Source organism: Ochotona curzoniae, unplaced genomic scaffold, assembly GCF_017591425.1.
Source record: "Ochotona curzoniae isolate NIBS_2020 unplaced genomic scaffold, NIBS_Ocur_1.0 patch14, whole genome shotgun sequence".
Lineage (NCBI taxonomy): Eukaryota > Metazoa > Chordata > Mammalia > Lagomorpha > Ochotonidae > Ochotona > Ochotona curzoniae.
In genome coordinates this window covers 1,002,427-1,019,769 of record NW_024466684.1, presented here as the reverse complement: position 1 = coordinate 1,019,769, position 17,343 = coordinate 1,002,427, and the positions used below count along the sequence as shown (strand labels likewise).

The following is a 17,343-nucleotide window of genomic DNA, read 5'->3' as shown; positions in this document are numbered from 1 at the left end:
AATCTGAGTAGCAGCACCCACCAGCACAAGCAAGATCCCGGGCTGGGAATGGGCTTGGTAGGAGTGCTTGGCGAACTCTCTTGCTAGGTTACAGCTCCCACTGCTGAGCATGGAGCCGGGACAGGGTGCTGGCTAGGCCAGGCAGGACTACAACACCCATTGGCATTTGTGTGAGCTGGGTCTGGGGGTGGACTGTGCTAGGCTAGTCCATAGCACACACTGGCATGAGCAACAACCAGGTTGGAGTGCAGGTGAGACCAGAGTAAACTGCAACAGCTCCCATTTCACTTGAGAGCTGGGGATGGGCCAGGCTGGACAAAGCTACTTCACCTTCCAGTGAGAGATAGGACTAGGGCTGAGCCAGGATGTTCCAGGCTGTAGCACCTGCTGGCAAATGCTAAGACTGGGGGTGGGCTATCTTAAACTGGACCACAGCACCGACTGACATGCACAAGACCCAGGGCTAGGAGCTAGCCTGGTTGGGGAACTTCAAGAACTCCCTTTTTGGGTCACTGCTTCCACTAGTAGGCATAAGAGCGAGGATTGTAGCTGGACTGGTCTGGAGGCAGACCAGGTTGGGCTAGGCTGTTGCATCTGCTGCCACACAGGAAAGCCAGAATGGGTGCCAATCAGCTAGGCTAAGTGGATGCTATAGCATCTACTGACAAGTGCTGGAATTGGGTGTGTCATGTCAGGATGGATCATAGTAAACCCTGGCAAGCACAGGATATGGGGCTGGGAACAGGCCTTATAGGGGAACTGTAGGCACTCCCCCACTAGGCTGCAGTTCCCACTGGTGAGCATGAGACCTGGAGCTAGAGGTGGGCCAGGCTGGTCAAGGCAGCAGCCCCCATCAGCATATGTGTGGGCCAGGTGTGAGGGTGGATCAGGCTGAGCTAAGCTGCAGCACCCATGGGTGTGCACAAGAGCTAGATCAGAGGCAGGATGGACTGGTTTGGCACATGCACAAACCAGAGCTTGGGGTGGGCCTTGTGAGAGTTCTTGGGAATTATCCTGACTAGGGTTTGTGTGAATACCAGGCCTGTGGTGAGCTGGGCTGGCCTGGGCTCCTCGCATGGGCAGCATGCATTAGTTCAAGAGAGAGATGGGGCTAGTGGTAAAACTAACCAGTAGCTGTATCCGCTAGTATATGTGTTGGCTGATGCAGGCGTTGGAGCTAATCCAACCCCGTACTAGTTGGAACAGACGAGGATGAAGTCTGAGCTCACCCAGGCATGCTTTCTTTGGGGATTTCCCCAGCTGGACCACTGGACTCAAATTCTGGCACAAATAAAATCGCAGCGTATGTGGTCTGACCTTCTGGGGCATGTGTCAGGACGGCCTCCTCTGTTGCTGAGCACAGCATGCCCAGATGCACGTGGGATCCATGACAACCAGCTCATCTGGTTAGCGGAGGATGTTTCATCAGAGCATGGAAGAGCAGATCAGGTTGAAGAAGTCCTGTGCCCAAGCTTTGCATCACATGTCTGGGTCTGTGGATGCACACTGAGGTGGGCTTAGCCAGTAGACCTTGGAAAGATTTTCAAGGTGTGGAATGGGCATAAAGAAAAAAACCTTATTCATTCAGAATTGAAAAACAAGCAAAAGTATTGACTCAAGTGCAGTTATAAGATAAGACCATTTCAATAAGGTGTGCAAATAGTTTTTGAAAATTACCATCATAATGGGAAAAGGGATTACAGTTCAAGTTGAACTGAATTAGGTATGCCATTATCAAGAATCTAAGAATTCTTCTGAAACAATTTAGTAGAAGCAAATGTATTCTGAAGCATTATAGTTAAGATAAATTTGTTCCTAGTTAACTGATCACACAGCATAACAAAATCTATACAAAAACACTGCCTTTTTAGGTCCACTTTCTAAAATTCTATGAAAAATAGAATTGGAGGTTTGATGAATGCATTCCAAGATGAAATAACTACCATAATATGACTGTGGACTGACATACTCAATTACAAAGGAGAACTTGAGAAGACTTTCTTATACTGAAACTTCTGGCAATGTATATAAAAATAGACATTAAGCACACTTAAACACAAATCAAGACATTTACAATAGGTTAGTCCAACTATCACTGTGTAAGCTACTTTGTCATTTCCCGTGATTAAACAATATTACATTTTCTCTTTGATATAAAACAACTTTCATGCAAACTACAAGACCAATAGCCCTTTCAGTACTGTTTTTGCTGCATCTCAGGTTTGATATTTTTCTTTCAATTCTTAATAAAGTTTTAAAAATTAATTTTCTGACTCATAGGTGATATAGTAGCATCATTTGCTTCAAGTTTTCGAATTTTGTTTTTTCATTCTTCAATGACACATCGGTCTTTCAGTAGCATGTTATTTCACGTTGTTGTTAACTTTCCTTTTTCTTTCTGTTTTATTTTATGGCTTTTCATTTAGTGGAACATATGGTAACTGTGCAATAGACTACTATATCCAGATGTGAAAATACAATGCAGTATGCATCTCTTACTTCCAAATCAAAGATGGACTCCCGATGAAATTGTTAAATATATCTTGACCATGAATGCTGGACTTTGCAATTGTCTGTACCTACAGTGTCAGGATCCACTTAAATAGCAGAATGATGGACTTTGATTGTTTATGAGGGACTATGCTATTGTAATGATATAGGGGAAATTGATGGGGGAAGGGAGGAGAACTTGGAGAGAGGGGAAGGGAAATCCCAGAGCCTATGGAACTATGTCATAAAATAATGCAAACATTTAATATTAAAAAAGGAAAGAAAACTTCAATAATCATTTTGAGAATAGAAATTTTAACCTATATTTTTATTTTAAGCTCTTAAAATTATGAATACCCAAACAGTATTACAATTTCAGAAGTACTTACCATTCTTAGCTTAGATAGTTTAGTTTCAGTGATAGAAATGAACTCAATGTTCACACAAAGATAAGTAGTTCCATTCACAATTTATTGAATTGCAAAACCAAATCGATGTGATGTTAATGGTGATCACAGAAAAAAAAAAATCTCTGAAAAAATGTGTTGGTTTCTTAGATGTTAAGGCATATACCCACATTGCTGGAATGTTCAACTTATTGTAAGAGTATGAAGTATGTGTCAGAGTTCCAATAATAAAAATATTTTTAGAAGGCCATTATATTTTTTAACAAATTAATTTATACAATTGATAATATCAAGATAAATAAAACCTGTTTTGTGAATACCTCCTACCCTTTCACCCTCCCTAGCATATATACATTATCTGATTTCCACTTAGGCCAAGATGTCTCCAACTTAAACGAACATCCATATGTAACCCTTGGGGATCTTCCTAAAAATGCAGCTTCTGATTCAGTAGGAATGTTGTGGGGCCTGAGCATCTCCATGGCTAACAAGTAACTTATGAAGTGGATGCTGCTGGCCCTGGATCACCTTTTGAACAGCAAAGTGTTCCAATATACAGTGAGGACAATTTCTCATTTAATGACTGCATGGTTTGATAGATTTACTGTGGTAGTATTTCTGAATCAAACAAGTAACAACCCATCCCCAAAATGACCATTAAGAAAACATACCTTGAGAGAAAAGAATATTTTAGTTAAGTGAAAACTTAAAGTACACCAAGTTGGCAGTATTTTTGTTTGCCTAACAGTAACATCTTTGATGCATTAATATATGTATCAGGACCAAGTTATGGCAGTTTTAAAAAATGAATTTACTGTATGAATTGAGGCTTTAATTAATTCAAGTCCAGACAATTCATGCCAGTACACTGCAAAACCATTATTAAAAATCTTTAATGGTAAACTGTCCATTTATTTATAAATTTGCTTTAAGAGATCCCATCTCCTCCTCCTTGTTCAACAAGTAAATGTTGCTTTTTCTTCTGTCTTGTAGCTAAACAGCATGTAATACCAAGTGTCCTTCCGTTTATTTATTTTTTAAATTTTACTTCTTTTTATTATTAACATTTTATGATACACTTCCATAGGCCCTGGGATTTCCATTCTCCCCTCCCTAATTCCCTGTCTACTCACTGGGTTTCCTATATTATTACTATAGTATAGTTCTTCATAAACAGTCATATGTCCATCATTGAGGGCATGGACAATGGCAGAGAGTCCAGCATCCTATTGTCAAAATATAGTAAACAGTTTCATTGGGAGTCCATGGTTGTCTGGAAGTTGAGATACATACTGTATTGTATCTGGATATGATAGTCTCATTACACAGTTGTTATACATCCTGTTAAATGAAAAGCCAAGAAACAAAATCAACAACAGGAAGAAAAGAAAGAAATTAACAACACCATGAAGTTAAATAACAAGCTACTGAATGACTAATGTGTTGCTGAAGAAATGAAAAAGAAAATCAAGAACCTTCTTGAAGCAAATAATGCTACTCTATGATCTATGTGTCATTGAAGAATTTAATCAGAAGAAAGAGTTTTTGAAGAGATGAAGCTAACAAAAGAAAAATCAAAAATCCATGAGATGTAGTTTCTGCTGATCTTGTCTCCTGTAGGCAACAAATAGATGGGTTTTGTTTTTTAATACAGTCTACTAATCTATGATGTTTGAATGATGAGTTTAAGCCATTTACATTCAGGGTTAATATAAATGGGTGAAAATTTGGTTCTGTCATTTTAGCAGTAATTTATTTATTGATTTAGTCTTCTGTTGTTATTTTACTGGGATTTTCTTCATATTTTCCTTTGGTTTTGGGTAGGCACTATTTCTTTTTTCTGTCAAGAGAACATCTTTAAGAACGTGCTGAGCTTCGTGAGAACTCACTGAGCTCAGTGCGTTGTACTGATCCCTCAGGAAAATAATACGAACTATGGCATTCTATGAGTCAGAATAGGTCAGTGTGTCACCCAGAAATAACGCCAACAGGTTCCAGCAAGATCAACACCACCAACAACTTAGCTGCATAGGACACCTGTTGTCTCCCTGATCCTGGGACCTGCTCCAACCGGAAGTGGGAGAAAGGTTGTACAAACAACAGTTCAGCCTATGTGTGATATCACAGGAAGTGGAGACTGGTGAGCCAGGAGCTGGGGTTACAGAGACCATGGTGGAAATCTAACATAAGAACCCAGACCTGGAACTTGCTGGAGGGAGTGGCACAACTGACTGCAAACAAAGAGCCATGTACCAATTGCAATAAGTAAAACTGAACTGTAGACCTGTGGGTGACAGCTTAGAAACTTACCCCAAGAAGAAGAATCTGGTAACCAGAAGTAAAATGACCAAGAGCAAAAGAAGAGGCAGAGGCACAATGAATATTACTTAAGACTCCCCTCCAAAGGAGCAAAACCCTTTGCCAACCTCAGAGTTCACTGAGGAATACATTGAGAAAATGGGGGATACAGAATTCAAAACACTTGTTATAAAACTTATCAACAACAAGAAGCACATTAAACAGGAGTTCAAGGAATTCAAGCAGTATGTCACACTGAAAATGAATCAAATGAAAGGTGATATATCAGAAATGAAGAATACAGTGGAGCAAATGAAAAGTACAGTGGGGAGTCTCCAAAATAGAATGAAGCAAGCAGAAGAAAGAATCCCAGAACTGGAAGATAATTCCTGTTACTAGGGGGAAACAAACAAAAAGCTGGAAGCAGAGCTGGATCAGGCTTAAAAAAGTATTCAAGAATACACTATTAAAAGGCCAAATATAAGAGATATGGGAATCCCAGAATATGCAGAAAGAGAGGCTGAGGTTAAAGGTGTATTCAATTAATTGATAAGGGAAAATTTCCATAATCTGGCGAAGGAATTGGGGAACAACATCCAGGAGGGGCACAGAACTTCCAACCGGATTGACCAAAAGCAATCTTCACCACAACACATGATAATCAAGCTCTCTTCAATTGAAAAAGGAAAAGATCCTTAAATGTGTATGGGAAAAAAATCAACTAACATCTAAAGGACTGCCAATCAAACTCACAGGAGAACTCTCAGGAAACTCTACAGGCCAAAAGAGAATGGAACGACATATTCCAGATTCTAAAGCAAAAGCTTGTCAGCCTAGGATAACGTACCCAGCAAAGTTCTGCTTTGTCTTTGAAAATGAAATAAAATTCTTCCACAGTAAAGAAAAGTTAAAAGAATATGCCTCTTCCAAACCTGCCCTTCCTTTTAAAAAGCAAACAAAATTGTCTGCAACTAAGGGGTCCAGTGCAATAAGGTTGGCTTCTTTAGCACACTCATAGGTATATGTGTCTATTTCCGCAGGGTTACTCTTCCCGGTGACTGGCTGGCTTGAGTTATGGCCTAGGTAGCATCCTTGCTCCTTTAGAAAGGATAGATTAGGATGAGAACCTATCAACACTACTGCTGCAGACAGCTTAAATATTTTCTTCAATCCAGAGATGCTCTGAAGAATGCATGTCATGTCCGACTTGAAAGCACATGGTGCTCAGGAAAACTGGTATAATCAGATAAAAGATTGGAGTCTACAGAATATGACTGAGTACACATCAAATGATAGACCTTATGGTATTCAGGATAGAGTTTTTGGGGGAGCTGTTTGAAAATTAAGCCTGGATCAGTTACTCGTCTACGGAATACATGAATCACAGGGATATTATTGTTGTAAGCACACAGCACTGCATCAGCTGCAGTAAGCCCAGAACCTACAGTTAACACTGGATTCACTTTGCCACACGACTTTTCAAATTCAGGCATTTAATGAAAAAAAGTAAAAATCTTCCCCTTCAATTTCCAGGTGGGCAGGCGAGTCTAGCGTCCCAGTTGCGAGAGCCACGTTCTCAGCAAAGAGGCAGAAGGGGACATGAGAACCGTCTGCTATCCGCTGATAACCCCTGATCTCCCAGTTTCTTTTGATGAATTTTGACTTTTCTATCTGTAAATGCTCTGTTGAAACATCTCCATCTTGACCATCACTATCATCTTGATCTCTGTAGAGTCTTGATACGGAGGTTATGTAAGTATTCTCTCGGAAATTCTTCTGAAGGCCCATGACCTTTACATAATGTTTATAGTAGTGAACTCTGTCCTCAGGCGTAACTCGATCTCCGTTTAGGTTCCTGCAAAAGAAGACATATTTGAGGACAGTGCTTTTAGCTCCCGTGATTATTTCTCCTCCCTACAGTAAGTTTTTTTTTTTTTAAGATTTATTTATTTATTGGAAAGTCAGATATACAGAGAGGAGGAGAGACAGAGGGGAAGATCTTCCATCTGATGATTCACTCCCCAAGTGAGCGCAACGGCCGATGCTATGCCGATCCGAAGCCAGGATCCAGGAACTTCTTCCGGGTATCCCACGTGGGTGCAGGGTCCCAAGGCTTTGGGCTGTCCTCGACTGCTTTCCCAGGCCACAAGCAGGGAGCTGGATGGGAAGCGGAGCTGTGGGATTAGAACCGGCACCCATATGGGTACCCAGTGTGTTCAAGGGGAGGACTTTAGCCACTAGGCCATGCCACCGGGCCTGCTGTAGTAAGTTTTACACATTTTAAATTTGCCTGTTTCTAGCTATAAATTGTCCTGATGCTTTACAAAGGAGGGCTGGTGTCTTTAAAAAATGTTAATGAGTTAGCTGTATCAGCAGGAGTCCTTGGAGGACAGATGGCATTTAACATGTACTTGTGACTCCAGTGACATTCAGTGCCTGCTCTAAAACCTGTTGTGAATAAATGAAGGAATTAAAAAGCAGTAAAAATTAAATTAGTATATGTTTCATGATTGTACTCTATTGAATAATTGTTGTATTATTACAGGTCGTACCTATGAGAACATGATTTTGACTAAGTAGCTTTCTATCTCCTTATGACTAAAAGAATGTTCTCTCTTCTACTAATCAGTATCATACTATGCTTAATAAGATTTAGTATTTTGCTTTTTTTTTTGGATAGGCAAATGTAGAAAGAATAAAATCTTCCATCTGCTGCTTCACTCTGTAAATGGCTGCACTAGGGCCCGGCGCGGCAGCGGTGGCGCAAGTGGTTAAGGTCCTCGCCTTGCACGCCCGGGATCCCATATGGGCGCCAGTACTATCCCAGCATCCCCGCTTCCCTTCCAGCTCCCTGCCTGTGGCCTGGGAAAGCAGTCGAGGACGGCCCAAAGCTTTGGGAACCTGCACCCGTGTGGGAGACCCAGAAGAGGCTCTTGGCTTCGGATCGGCATAGCATCGGCCGTTGCGCTCACTTGGGGAGTGAATCATCGGATGGAAGATCTTCCTCTCTGTCTCTCCTCTCTGTATAACCGCCTTTCCAATAAAAAAAAATAATAATAAAAATAAATCTTTAAAAATGGCTGCACTAGCCAAGAGCTGGGTTAGTCCAACGTCAGAAGCCAGAACTGCATCTGGGTCTCCCCTGTGGAGGGCAGAGGCCAAGCATGTAACCCGTCTTACGTTGCTCTCCCAGACGAGGTAGCAGAGAGCAGAATTAGAAGTGAAATCACCAAGACTCAAACCTGCTGCACATTAGGATGTTGTTGTCACAGGCGGTGACTTAATTCACTACGCCACAGTGTAGTCCTTTCATGTGTTTTCCTACTCACACAGAGCTAAAAACATAACCTACTTTTTCAGGAAAAAAGCAGTTTAATGCAGCTTTCATTTCCCATTTTAACTTAGGCAATAATGTCTCTAAACCTCCTGGTTCAGGGCCCCACAAAGTGACCTATTGGCTGGAGTCCTCACCTTGCATCTTCCAAGATCCCATATGGGCACCGTTCATGTCCCAGCTGCTCCACTTCCCTTTTGGCTCCCTGTTTGTGGCCTGGGAAGGCAGTGGAAGAGAACCCAAAGCCATGGAACCCTGCCTCCACGTGGGAAGCTCTTGGCTCCTAGCTTCATGTTGGCTCAGGTCTGGCCATTGCGGTCACTTGGCAAGTAAACCAGTGGATAGAATATGCTTCTTTCTGTTAATCTGACTTTCCAATAAAAATAAATACATCTTTAAAACAAACAAAGTAAAAAAACACCATCCTGATCCAAAGCAGCACTGAAAACAAACCAAACTATTTTCATAATTCAGTACAACTTGAAATTGGAAGCTCACAAAATTTTCTCTTTTGAATCTACTGGTTGTATTTAAGACATAAATGCTGGGGTCAGCATTGTGGGAGGGCACTGATTAGTGTCACTGCTGTGATAACTTCCAGTTAGCTCCCTGCTACTGGTTGAGAAAAGCAGCACAAGATGGGGGAGACCTAGCTGAAGCTCCTGGTTTCAGCTTGGTTCAGCCCTGGCCACTCTGGCTACAACGGGTGTGAACCAGTGGATGGAAGAGCTCTGTCTCTCCCTCTGGATTTTTTTTTTTTTAAAGATCTATTTTTATTATGTTTTTATTGGAAAGGCAGATATACAGAGAGGAGAGACAGAGAGGAAGATCTTCTGTCCCATGATTCACTCCCCAAGTGAGCGCAACGGCCGATGCTATGCTGATCCGAAGCCAGGAGCCTCTTCCGGGTCTCCCACATGGGTGCAGGGTCCCAAAGCTTTGGGCCGTCCTCGACTGCTTTCCCAGGCCACAGGCAGGGAGCTGGAAGGGAAGCGGGGCTGCCGGGATTAGAACCGGCACCCATATGGGATCCCCGGGCATGCAAGGCGAGGACCTTAACCACTGTGCCACTGCCCCGGGCCCCTCCCTCTGGATTTTAAATAAACAAGTAAATCTAAAAGATGTAGAATGTCTATTGTGATTTTTAAAGGAAATCCATTGGAATAGTTACTACTATTATTTCCATATAACTGAACAGGAAATTAACTCTACGTTGCTTGTCTAGGATTATAATATTAGAAATTTTAGTTAGAACTCAAATCCTAAGATTTTTTTTTACATGTAATTTAAAACAGTATGCATAATTTGAAAAATAAATGCTTCTGGCATAAAAATAAAACTTTCCATTTCTCATTAATAATGTGTTATGCAATAATTAAGGAAAATTTCCATGAGTTAGCAAGGTTTTTGTCTAGCAGGAAATCGAGTCATTATTTATATCTCTGTTTTTTATTTTTCTTTAAAGATTTGTTTTATTTTTATTGAAAAGTGAGATATACAGAGAGGTGGAGAGACAGAGAGGAAGATCTTCTGTCTGCTGATTCACTCCCCAAGTGGCCAAAATGGCTGGAGCTGCGCCAATCTGAAGCCAGGAGCCACTTCTGGGTCTCCCAAGCAAGTGCAGGATCCCAAGGCTTTGTGCCGGCCTTGACTGCTTTCCCAAGCTACAAGCAGGGAGCTGGAAGGAAAGCGAGGCTGCCGGGATTAGAACCAGTGCCCAAATGGGATCCCAGTGCATGTAAGGTAAGTACTTTATCCGCTAGAATACAATGCCAGGCCCTTTATCTCTGTTTCAACAGAAGTTAAGTAAGTTCCTGTTTTAACTTGTTTCTATTAATATTCAAATTAGAGTACATTGTCTTTGCTAGTAATTCTTACCCAAATTTATTTACTTTGCTTAAAATTACAGACCTCCTAATATTGCTTTTTAAATTGTGGGGCTTCTCCCCACCTTCCAAAAAAAAGAAAAGAAAAGGGAAAAAAACAAGTAAAAAACTCGCAAGGTTTAACATTAAATATTTGCTTACAAGCTCAAGTAGAATATCATGTACCATAGTGTACTGCACTTTACCCTGAAAGCCAAATGCTTTAGATAGGCACATGAGGTTTGCATACATGAAGTTACATGTACACTCGTGAACATGCACAAAATACTGTGCATGGGATGAGAAAGAAACCAGAGGGAGCAATGAGAAGTCACAGGAAACGACTCAGTGCTTGGTTTTATAACATCTCTAAAAGGGAAACTAGGCACTACTGGGTCTCCCATGTGGGTGCAGGGTCCCAAAGCTTTGGACCGTTTTCGACTGCTGTCCCAGGCCACAAGCAGGGAGCTGGATGGGAAGTGGAGCTGCCAGGATTAGAACCGGCGCCCATATGGGATCCCGGGTGCTTTCAAGGCGAGGACTTTAGCCGTTAGGCCATGCTGCCGGGCCTGATTGTTTTCTTTTTAAAGAGCCTAATCCACCTAATTTATAATTGTTCAGACTATAAATACAAATGATTGTATAAATAACTTCCAAAGCTTTATTTCAATTAGCTTTTTAAAACTTCAGCCTTTGGTACTCTCCATTGATATGTCTTGCTTCATATAATTATATTTTATCTGATGAATTTACAATATCACCAATGCCTACACAATATCCATGCATTTGGCCCATGATCAACATGAGGGAGACTGCATGTTAAGGGAACAAATCAGTATTTTCACTTTTTAAAAAATAAATGTTTATTAATTACCAAAGCTCTAGATGTCTTTTCATTTTGAATATCAGTTAACAGATTTTCAAAAACTAGCAACAAAAATCGCCCTCCCCTCCCCTTCCCCCATCAGTATGCTTTTGCAACGCAGGCTGCTTGGCTACGGCAGCATCTCTTCAGAAGGGAGAATTACAAATGGTTGCCTGAGAAACCACCTCAGTGAAGCTAATGCTGCCGTCTGGGAAGAGAGCTCTGCAAGCCCCCTCAACCTGCTTCTGCGCTGCTCAACTCCAAACAAGAAAAGAGCAAGGGCCAAAGGCTCCTAGCCCAAAGACCTCAATCATCTCTTTCAACCAATTCTTTAGACTGTTCTTACATAGCTCAGTATTGCCAATGAAGAATATTAACGTAATAATTGTAACAGAGCATTAATATATGCTAGGCCCCGTCAGGCATCATATGCGATGGCACATAGAGCACCAGGTAAAGAATGTGGGTTTTGAGTGTAGCCTAACAACGGGATTATGTTGGCTACCAGTTTTTGCACAAGGAGGCAGAGGTCTGACAGGCCCAAGTCAGTCACATGGGCACTGCTGGCCTGGACATGATTGACGCCATGAAAATTCCCTGGACACCCAGTATGTATGAGCTCTTAGGGGTGGCAACTCTTCAAATGCTTTGTCACACTGCTCTTGAGAGATCTAAGCATAGCCACATCTGACTCCACTAGGAGCATACACTAGAAGCCTTTGGCACCACCATCCCATGTGGCACCAGTTTAAGTCCTGGCTACTCCTCTTCCAAACCAGTTCACTGCTTATGGCCTGGGAAAGCAGAGGCCAAGTCTTTTGGCACCTGCCACTATGAGGGAGTTGTGGAGGAGGCTCCTTGCTCTCATCCTTGGATTGCTCAGCTCTAGCCACTGCAGTCACTGGGGGAGTAAACCAGCAGATGGAAGATCTTTCTATCTCTTCTCTGTAAATCTGCCTTTCAAATAGCTATAATAAATCTTTAAAAAAAAAGAGATAAGGTAGATAGTTGGATGAATCAGTTTGGTGGGGGCGGGGGCATATATATAATAGAAGGACAATGGGCTAAGGGAAGATATTAAGGAGTGTGGCTAAATCACCAAAGTTTAGATCCTCTACTAGACAGGTACCATAGCACGGGCCCTGGAGCATGCTTTGTATGTAAAGAGAAACAGGTTAATGCAGCCAAAAGTACAAAAAGATGTGATAAAAAAGTACTGTAATTGGGAACTTAAACTTTCACAACCTAGGTAGTTAATAAAATATAACAAAAGGCATTGCTACTTTGGCAGTTGCTGCTTATTATCATTAAAATTAAAATTTTAAAAATTAGACATGTATTTAATCTAAGGATATCCACTGATATCCTGAAGCAGGCACTTGATAAATTATATGTACACAGCTCTTCAGATGTATTAACACCGCTACAGAAATATTGTTCAAAATATTGAACAAAAATTGGTTCTATCATTTGATACTTAGTGTTAAAACCTTCATGGAACTAAATAACTGAAATTGTGCAACAAATGAATGCCTATCTCACAGCAGGCACCGTTTATTGTGATCACATTAAAAATATTTATTAGCTATTGGCTTTGTAATAGTTATTGGTTTAATCAAACCTTTAGTATCTCGGTTTTCTGGTTAAATCTCTACTATGGATTGAACTGTATTCCCCCCAGAATCCTAACTTGTGGGTCTAATCCTGAATGTAATGGCGTTTGAAGATGAGGTCACTGGGAGGTTAATTTAAGCTAGATGAAGTCATGAGGGCAGGCACTTCATCATGGGATTAGTAGCATTGTAAAAACAAGAAGAGAGGTCGTTTTCTCTTTTGTGTGGACACAATGAGGTGACTGAGAGGAAGGGTGCCCTTACCTGTTTCAGACTTTAATCTCAGACATTCTAGCCTCCAGAACCATGAAAAATAATATGTGTGTTCAAGTCACCCAATCTACGGGATTATGTTACAGCAGCCAAGCCAACTAACAATTTCTTTTTTTCACAATACATTTTTCCTTTAAGATCTTGAAAATGTACGGAAATAGTAGATATTGGTTTAAAATACTGGGTGAAAATCTGTATACTCTAAAATGAATATGTGATCTTAAACTTTTTTACTATGCAGAGGAATATTCCTGGATGCTTTAGATATGAATCTCGTGACGCTGTGGAGACAGAATTGCCTTTCTAAGAAATGAGTACAGTGAGACTGTCTCAATAACCAAACTAGCTTATTACTAGTAACTAATGCACATGTAAGCGACTAAGGGCATTAAGATGTGGCCAACATCGCACATCACAATATATTTTTTTAAAGATTTATTTTTATTATTTTTTTTATTGGAAAGGTGGATATACAGAGAGGAGAGACAGAGAGGAAGATCTTCCATCTGATGATTCACTCCCCAAGTGAGCACAACGGCCGATGCTATGCTGGTCCGAAGCCAGGAGACTCTTCTGGGTCTCCCACGCGGGTGCAGGGTCCCAAAGCTTTGGGCCATCCTTGACTGCCTTCCCTGTGCCACAGGCAGGGAGCTGGAAGGGAAGCGGGGCTGCTGGGATAGAACCGGCACCCATATGGGATCCCGGGCGTGCAAGGCGAGGACCTTAACCACTGCGCCACTGCGTCGGGCCCACACATCACAATATTATAATGGTTAAGAATCTTGCTGGTTTATGAAGATTACATAATAATTTATATATATTAAAATTCCAGGAAAAAATATACTCACGTGCCAAGCTCCACCAGGTGGACCTTTACCAAGAACTAAGTGAGGGCTATAATGATGTTGTTCTAATTTCCAATGCAAAGTGGATGGGTAATCATACCCAAAGTCAGCATCTGGATGAAGAAGTGTATCAAAAAGTACTGCAACTGGATTGGATGATCGGCCCTTAAGGCCTTCAGGCAAGTATTCTAAGTCCTAAATGGAAAACAGAAAAAAAGGTAGAGTTTGGAAAAATTCAGAAGTTATCACAATCGTAATTATCCATCTAATTCAGCATTTCCCAGATAGTATCCTAGGCTATCCAACACAGATGTTCCTTGAATAATCAGATGATTTTTTGGAGGGTGGAGTGGCAAATACAGGAAAAGGCTGAGCTTAAATGAAGGCAACCAAATTCTTACCTTGGAAAACTTCAGAGGCCATTACATGCTAATGTTCTATCCTGTTGCTCTGGTGATAAAATTAAAGCACATTCAAAAACTTATGTAAGCATTTAGCACCTATTAAGATTGCAGGAAAAATGATTTTAGAAATCCAGTTCTAATAAGTTCAATAAAACAGAACCTAATATATTTATGAATTTAAAAGTGAAAATCTTACTTAAAATAATTCCAATGAAGAAACAATGTTCATCTCAGTAAAAGCAAACTGCAATGTAGTATAAAAAAATTTTGCTGAAATTGACATGCAAGAGGCAATACCTGATAAACAATGCAAAGATCTCTTTCTTCTTCTAGCTTACTATGTAATACTGTATTGGGGTGCATTGCTTCTGATGATAAATATGGTCTGTAGCCTGATAACATAAGAAAGGCATATTCCTGAAGGTCCATTTCCTATTTAAAAAACACAAGGTGCAAGGGGAAATGTCATGCATCTTTATAATCTGTTTTCCCCCCCTACTTTGAATGTAGTTCTTCCCCCTTGTTAATTCTTTCTTCTCTAACCTTTTAAAATTAGATGTTGGATAAGATTCTGATGTTTGTCTTCTCTATTATTTTCTTTTTGGGAGCCTCATCTACTTAAGCCTTCATCTCTCTGTGCTTCAGAAGTAAATTCTCTAAGTAAATTCTCGTTCCAGGAATACATCCCACTTTCCTGTATGTTGCGTCTTCCAGCCAACCTACTAATAATGTAAACACAGTGTGCTCCAAGGTGAACCCCGAGTCCCTTCGTTTAGATGCCCTCTCCTTTAAGCTGTATTCCACTGCAAGTCTAACGTGCAGCAAAATCTCACATTCATTCTGCCTCTAACATTATGCTGTCATCTATATCCAGTCAGTCATCTCTCACTTACATCCTCTCACCTGTAATACTATTATTTACTCACTGGCAAATCTTGTACATACTGCATTCAGATGAGCTTTGGTAACAGTCTGCCTGACATTTTCCTCTACTCTAAAAGCTTTAACTGCTTGTTTCTGGCTATCAAGACTCTCCATGTCCTGATCTCTATTCTTTCCAATTCTAGTTCTTTATACAAACACTGCCTTCCTCTACATCCATACACTTTAAACCAAACTGAACTTCTGGTTGAACTCAGCTTTATTACTTCCAATTATGAAGGCTTTTTTTTTTTAAGTCTTGTTAGGTTGGGCAGAGCAGAAATGACTCCACCACCATGTGAAAGTCAAGCTGACCCTCCCTTCCAGAAAGGTCTGGATGCCAAAACAACTTAACCTTATCTCTGCATAGAAGGTCAGTGCCCACCATGAGCACCCAGTGCTAACGGCCAGTAACGTGCAAACATGAGGAGCTGCTGCATTCTCCATCCCCCACACCTAAGATGTATAGGAGCCCAGTGGTGCATACGCTGGGCAGGTAATCCCTTCACGCAGTCAGCCTGCCATGTGGAAGTGGTCAGGGGCTGTCTCCTGCCAAGGAGCAGTCTGCTAGACTCTTCTCTGATGAATAAAACTGCCTGGAACTCCCTCTCTCTCTCAGTTGCCCATGAACCTAGCAAGTCTATATTGCCCTGACCTGACATGTCTCTGCCTTTCAAACAGTGAGTCTTTCCAAAAAGAAAAAAAAAAAGGATCATTGATGTTGTTTCTGCCATTCTGTAGGGCTTCTTTCTTAACCAGCAGTGCTTCATCTATAAGTGACATCCTTGGACACAGTTGCCTAGTGCTTAACAGTTAAATCTTTTTCTTTATTGTAGTCTTCATTTGTTTTTCACAATAGTGGCCTATCCAGGTTCTTTGGTCTGCTGACTTGGCCCTGAGAGAGTTTCTTTACACATTTGTGTATGTTTTTTATGCATTCTGGTATTGAGGGGTTATTTCTGTTGTTGTAGTTGTTTTTGGTCATTTCCCTTGTGGTTAACTCTTCTGTGCCTCTCAAGATAAATGTGTTGCTGCTTCTTCTCAGTATCTTTTCAGTCCTTCCCTTCCTGTCTGAGCTATGGCTCCCTGGTTTGAATTCTGATCACCCAAGTTACTATAAAATTCTCTTGGTCATTCTGCTCACCATATACCATAACATTAAATCAGTGTAAAAACATCACCTTAATGGGTCCAGTTTAGCAATAAGCCTGTAAGCATTTGAGAGCAGGGACCTAGGTCTTTGCTTTTTCGTGATCCTGTCACACAGTAAATGCATGGAATGTCAGTAGCATCTTTAAGATTTAGTTATTTTGGGCCTGGCAGCGTGGCCTAGCAGCTAACGTCCTTGCCTTGAACGCGCTGGGATCCCATATGGGTACCGGTTCTAATACCGGCAGCTCCACTTCCCATCCAGCTCCCTGCTTGTGACCTGGGAAAGCAGTCGAGGACAGCCCAAAGTATTGGGACCCTGCACCCGCGTGGGAGACCTGGAAGAGGTTCCTGGTTCCTGGCTTCAGATTGGCGCAGCACCGGCCATTGTGGTCACTTGGGGAGTGAATCATCGGACGTAAGATATTCTTCTCTGTCTCTCCTCATCTCTGTATATCTGACTTTGTAATGAAAATAAGTAAATCTTTTTTAAAAAAAGATTTAGTTGCTCTGATCTGTTAACTTAAGGTGAGTTGACCTGTCAAGTTTTATCCTTTGGATAATGTTCACTACCCACAATTCCCTACAATACATATCAGCTGCTGTCTCCTGGCAGCAGAGTATTTTTATATATATATGTTTTTACCTTTTTCTCAGCACTGATTTATCAATTCTGCTTCAGCAGAGAAAATATGGATTTCCATATTGCTTGAGCCACAAGATCCATTAGTCCTATCACAACTGCAGAATGCATGTAAATATGAAATGCTTTCAAATGTTTTTGTCTTTTCTTTGTTGAAATCTAAGGGAAAGAGATGGAGAAGATCAAGAAATGTCTTCATCCAAGTCAGCACGAACAGAAATGTCTTGTTCTCTTCT

The 17,343-nt window shown here is 41.1% G+C and overlaps 1 pseudogene; it reads right to left on the bottom strand.

The window, feature by feature from the left end:
• Positions 1 to 3,825: 3,825 nt before the first annotated feature.
• LOC121166423 lies at positions 3,826 to 15,432 on the bottom strand (annotated as a pseudogene).
• Positions 15,433 to 17,343: the final 1,911 nt, after the last annotated feature.